Source organism: Cydia pomonella, chromosome 17 (assembly GCF_033807575.1).
Source record: "Cydia pomonella isolate Wapato2018A chromosome 17, ilCydPomo1, whole genome shotgun sequence".
Classification (NCBI taxonomy): Eukaryota; Metazoa; Arthropoda; class Insecta; order Lepidoptera; family Tortricidae; genus Cydia; species Cydia pomonella.
Window position 1 is genome coordinate 11562115 of NC_084719.1, and position 6619 is coordinate 11568733.

At 32.9% G+C, this 6619-nt stretch overlaps 1 long non-coding RNA gene across 1 annotated transcript; it reads left to right on the plus strand.

Moving 5' to 3' along the window:
* The first annotated feature begins 5153 nt into the window (after positions 1 to 5153).
* LOC133526875 (uncharacterized) lies at positions 5154 to 6060 on the plus strand. Its single transcript, XR_009800784.1, has 2 exons — positions 5154 to 5450; positions 5702 to 6060. It is a non-coding gene; the product is annotated as an uncharacterized LOC133526875 (long non-coding RNA).
* Positions 6061 to 6619: the final 559 nt, after the last annotated feature.

The following is a 6619-nucleotide window of genomic DNA, read 5'->3' on the forward strand; positions in this document are numbered from 1 at the left end:
TTATAAGCGGGTTGTATAATCTTCCCGCTCGGGGCAATCTTTGTGCATTTTGTCAAGCCTTAATTAACGTACAAGCGTTTTGCGTGGATTATATTGTTTATCTTAATAGTATGTAAACATACTAGCACAAATATGCGTAAAATAGGGTATTGCAGTGGTTCCCAAAGTTGACTGGGTTCCGACCCACCTAACAAAAACTGTTAAATTCAGGACCCACCTCTTGACCGTCTTTTTAAGACGAGTCTCGTGGTAGTTTCAGGGCCCACTAAAAATTCGCTACGAGATAGTTTGGAAATTTGTGTAATATTGTATTCGAGCTTTTGGATTTATGTCTATGTTACAATATTATAGTTATTAGAGGGATGTTACAATCGATGCTCTGATTAGTAAAAAACTGCTTAGCTTGGTCCAGGCAGTGTTAGGTATGTACTATTTTCAATTAAAGTACAGTCTACTACAGATAGAGTTGACCCCCCTCCCCCCCCCCCTGCATAGACTGTTTGTATGCAGGGGAGGGGGTCAACTATATCTGCACAATACTAGAATTGCGGCTTTGCAGCAAACTCGTATGTCTGTTTGCAATGTAATCAACAAACACAAATTTAATTAAGCCAAATAGGCGGAAGTCCAAAAATCCCTTCCGTGGGGTGCATAGTTTGTCAAGACGAAATTAATAAACCAACTAGCGAGCCGCGGGCAACGTCTAGTCCCCTTAAAATTAATTCCTGTCTTCGTGTGGATGTTGTAGCTACTTACATAGTACGCTCATGTTTGAAAATATAGAAACGGACGACAAAGTGCTACAAATATGTACACACCTTAATATTATGAGCAATAAGGTCGTGTTTACATATTTTTGGCCATGATGGGTAAAGACAAAAAATATAACCTTATATCTGTCCCTTACATTATATTCAATGATCGATAGCTTTACGACGTAAAGTTTACGTGATGAGTTAACTCTGCACACTCCCTAAAAAAACACCCGTCTTTATGTGTAACTTTAGCGATAAGATATTATAAAACTTCGAATGTCGAATTTTTAAGGAAAAAATGAGTTTTAGCCGATATAACAAAACACGTGCTCATTATTTTTTGCTACTTTCAAACATATACTCAAACCAGCCATTAACTAGCAAGCTGCTTGAGCATCACTTTCTATAGAAGTTAAAAGATTTAGTAACTTTTTAGTACTTAGGAGGACAATTTCTCCCAATAGGTTGTATAATAATGTTATAATGTTTTAATAAAACTGCAATTAGTTAACAAGACGACATCTTTATTTTATGTGTGTGACCACAGATAAAGCAACCACAGATACTATAATCTATTACATCTCCTTTCTTCTAAATTAAGTATTAGTATCTAGGCTACCTAAACAACTAATAATTAAAACTTAATTAATGACATAATCTGACAAATACTTAGGTTTTTGAACATTTCGACCACTTCTTGATGTGTATACTTCAGAATCACAATTTTTTGATTTTGGTAAATCGGTATTACATCTGTGTGAATTGTGAACTGAAGTATCCAGATTCACATCTACATCACCACTTTCATCCAATACCTTATCAGTAGGAATGATAGAATTATCAGGTTGAGGACTGGTAGACTCAGGACAGACAGGTTCAGTATCAGGGCTTACACTGTAATAGTCATTACTGTTATTGATTTTTACATCAGACTTGTTATGTATTAAATACCTCCTATTTCTGTTAATAACATTTCCTTTCTCTGTTTTTACAACATATGAATTAGGTCTCACATCCTGACATAACACTTTTCCAAATAAATTAGGTTTTCTATTAGAGTTATCTTTAATAATGACATTTTGTCCTGGTACTAACTTACGCAATTCTCTAGTATTCCTATCATAGTAATATTTTTGTTTATAAGCATTATTGTATAATCTACTTTCCATGTTAGTATGTTCCTGATATTTTTCTTTTATAGGCAGTAGGCCTCTTATTTGCCTACCCATTAATAATTCTGATGAAGTTTTAAGTTCAGAATCATGTAATATCGGTGTGTTTCTAAGTTCTAAGAGAGCTAGATCCTTATCGTTACGTTCATAATCAGCCTTTCTAAAGATATTTTTTACGGTTTGTATGAATCTTTCTGCAAGCCCATTAGACTGAGCATAGAGTGGGCTACTTGTTTTATGTTCAAATTCCCATTCCTTAGCAAACTCTTTGAATTTATAACTAGAAAAATTTGTGCCGTTATCTGAAAACAGTACATCTGGTATGCCATGTCTACTAAAGATGCTTTTTAGTACACTGATGGTATTTTCAGCTGACTGGTTATCTAATTTAGCTATCTCCACATATTTACTAAAATAATCGACCACTATGATATAGTTATCATTTTCATAATGAAACACATCACAACCTAGCATCGACCACGGTTCAGCTGGAAAATCTCTTATTATCATGGGCTCCTTGCAATTATTTTTTCTAAACCTGTTACAAGTATTACAATTGGCAACTTTGTTTTCAATATCTACTGACATTTTAGGCCAGAATAAGCACTTTCTAGCTCTGGATTTACATTTTTCAATGCCTAAATGATTGTAATGAATTTTGTTCAACATCTCTTGTCTCAGTGATAATGGAATAACTAGGCAACTGTTTTTGTAAACTAAATCATCGAAAATGAACAATTCTTCCTTAAATGTATAATACGGTTTTAAGTAATCTGGTACCTTTTTTATATCTGGCCACCCATTTCTTATGTATTTTATCAGTTCAGCCAGATGTTTGTCTTTAGAAGTTTCTGATTTAATGTGATTGTACTTATCTGACCGAATCTTCAAATTACATCTTATCATGCTTACATGAGGTTCTACTAAATCTTCCAAAACTGTATCATCATCTTTAGATTTATTAAAATTGCGTGATAGGGAATCTGCTAACAATAATTCTTTACCTGGCTTGTACTTTACAATTAAGTCATATTTTTGCAATTGTAACCTCATTCTTTGTAACCGCAGTGGAATATCACATAAGGGCTTTTTAAATATAATTTCCAGTGGTTTGTGGTCTGACTCCACTTCTATAGTTTTACCATAAACATACTGGTGAAAGCGCAAGCATCCATAGACTATAGCAAGCATTTCTTTTTCAATTTGTGCGTACATCTGCTGTGTAGAAGTCATTGCCTTAGATGCATACGCAACAGGAAGATCATTTTGAAGCAAAACCGCACCTAGCGAGTTTTTTGAGGCATCTACTGACAATTTACAATTTTTATTAGGGTCATAAAATTGCAACACTGGTTGTGAAATTAAGATATCTTTTAACTGTTTAAAAGAATCATCCTGTTCTTTAGTCCAAATAAAATCTACACCCTTTCTTACTAATTTTCTTAGTGGATGACAAACTTCAGACAATGATGGGATAAACTTAGCAACATATGTAATCATACCTATAGCCCGTTGCAGTTCTGCTACATTTTTGGGTTTCTCAAGATTTAATATTGCTTGTACTTTTCTTGGGTCAGGTTTGATGCCATCTTTTGATAATATGTGCCCTAAGTAAGTTATTTCTGAAACACCAAATTCACATTTTTTTAAATTAAATTTAATACCATTATCTTTAGCAATTTTTAGTACTTCCAACAATCGCATGTCATGTTCTTCCTTAGTTTTTCCATAAACTATTAAATCGTCAATGAAAGCCTCGCAACCAGACACCTGTTCAAATATTTGACTATATTGCCTATGAAAAATTTCTGGCGCTGAAGCTAATCCATATGGTAACCTCAAGAAGCAGTATCGACCAAATGGTGTTGCGAAAGTGCAGAGCTTCGAACTTTTCTCACTGAGTTTAATTAAATAAAAGGCAGTTGAAGCATCTAACTTACTGAACACAGTAGCACCAGCCATTTTAGCCGATACCTCTTCAAAAGTTGGCAATTTAAAGTGTTCTCTTTTTATGCAGTTGTTAAGGTTACTAGGATCCAAACATACTCTTAATTTACCATCAGGTTTTTTTACAATTACTATATTACTAACGAAGTCTGTTGGTTCAGAAATTTGTTTAATTACATTTAATTTTTCCATTTTTACAAGTTCTCTCTTAAGTGACTCATGTAATGCCATAGGCACACTTCTGCAGGGTTCAATTTTTGGTTGATAATCATCTTTTAACTTTATCTCGTACTCTACATCTTTAAACAAACCTAATTGTTCATCAAACAAATCTATATTGTCCTTAATAATCTGTTCATAGTCACCATTTACATTGAGTTTTATTTGATTTAAATACTTACGCTTCATTAATTTCAGTGAAAATATAGTTTTGTAACCTAAGACTGCTATTGAGTTTTCATCAACCACCTGAAACAATAATTGAACATTTTTTCCATTTATTAGTTGACATTTCAATAATACTTGTCCTATACATTCAATTTCTGAGCCATTATAATTGCAAAGTTTTGAACTACTTTCGGTTATTTTATGATCTAATGACAATTTTTTTAAAATATGTAATGGCATTACATCACAGTCACTTCCCGTGTCTAGCTTAACATCTACAATTTTATTATTTATCCATAGGGGCTCATACAAAGATTCCTTCAAATTTTTATTATGTTGTACCATACCTATTACAATGTCAGAGTCATCACTATCCGTAGACTTATTTTGATTTACTCCATGCACTTGAGAAGTCTTACACATTTTAGCATAGTGCCCATAACGATTGCATTTTTTGCATCGATACCCAAATGCTGGGCATTTAAACCCATGATAATAACCGCAACGATAACACTGCTTTTTAAAACTTTGACTGTCTCGCTGCTGTTCCTGGAATCTTTCATTACGGTCACGATTTCCTTGCGACTTCTCATTTTTCTGCTTATCATACTTTTGAGATATTTTATTCACTTCATGTACCTGAACATCAGTGGCCATTTTCTTCACATTTTCTGATGCAAGTTCTGATCAAGGCCTGTCGACTTCCTTAGAAAGATATGACGCTTCATAATTGCGCATGTGTGGTCTGACGCTCTGGAAATAGATACCAGTTATTAATATAAAAATATTTTGCTACAGCAACATTGCTCCTATCTGACTTTGTCTATTCAACTTTGGGACAAATAAAATCATTTTTATCAAATATTTTGATTTATGTCACACTACCATATGTAGAGGTCAGAGGCACATATACCCTCCATAAAGCCTTGCACTTGGGTCTGGCCGGTTAGAACATAGACAAAAGTCTGCAATGTCAATGCTGTCAAAGTCATTGACGCAAAACTATTTTCATTTTCAAAACTATCAGTTTTCATATTTTCATATAAAATGATTAAATAACGATTTATGTTGTTGAAATAGATTTATTGATTAATTTTTAAAATTAAAAATCCACCGCACAGTATCTCCGCTCAGACTCGGTTAAAGTTTAATCCATTGTACTAAACTAAGAAACAACAATTATTTCAAGGTAAGAAATATTTTAATCTATAAATAAAATAAGTGTACTATTGCCAAATTCAAATATATAAATTTAATCTTACCACCCTCTTAAGTCGCACGGCCGCCCTATCGCGTCCAAAATTACAATCTAAATTCATCATAGATGTAAATTCTAACATTGTTTTAGCTGGCAATTTAGAACTCTGGTAGCTATTAGCAAGGTTAGTAATTAGGGACATAGGTTATAGTATTGTTTAAAATGTGACTGTTTTGTTTTAGAGGGTGAACGTGAGCAAAAAATCCTTGGGCGTCATATCATTTCCTTGGAAAGGCTCAAAATCAAAAGGCACGGATCCGCCACATAATTGTGACTAGTTGTAGTTTCCCGGTGACCATCAACAAGACCGCTGCACTGAGCTGTGGAGCAGAAAGTGTCCGACAATCGGATAGATGTAATAACAACTTTGTCTGTCATATATTCATGTAATTTTTAGTTTTTTGGGCTGATATATGTGATATGATTACAAGTTACACTAATTGCAATTGTGGAGTAAAATCAGATGTGCCAAAGATCATGTTTTAGATATATAAAAATCTATATTAAATGCAATAAATAGTATATGTATATATATATAAAATTGTTTTTATCATGAAAATTTTAATGACTTCTATTTATTGTTATGAAGGTGATCTGGGAATTAAAACATGCGCTAAAAATAGACAACCTAAACAAAAATAACTCCTTAAAAAAATCAAAAGATAATCACACGCACAGGATAGGTTAACTATTTGGTACCCACATCAATAATGAACCGAAATTACCGACCTGTGGTCTCATTGAATAAAATTCATATAGGTATGTAGATATTATATGGAAGTGTCACAGTTAGTTCAACAAGCCCCGTCCGATACATAAATTTGTATAAAAAATGACTTTTTTCCTGCCTATTGTATGTTTTTCGAACGAATTAAGCTCTTTTGATCCTAATATATAGGAATAAAAATATTTATAACTTGGTAATAAACTGTATTGTTACCTTTTATATTGAATAAACTTTAAAATATAGATATCATTATCTCTTAGGACAAAAGATGCCTGTGATTTTGATTAATATGTAACATAATATTTTTTTATTTGATAAATACTAATTTAAAAACCTCACCCCAACAAAAACAAAAAATGAAAAAATACAAAAA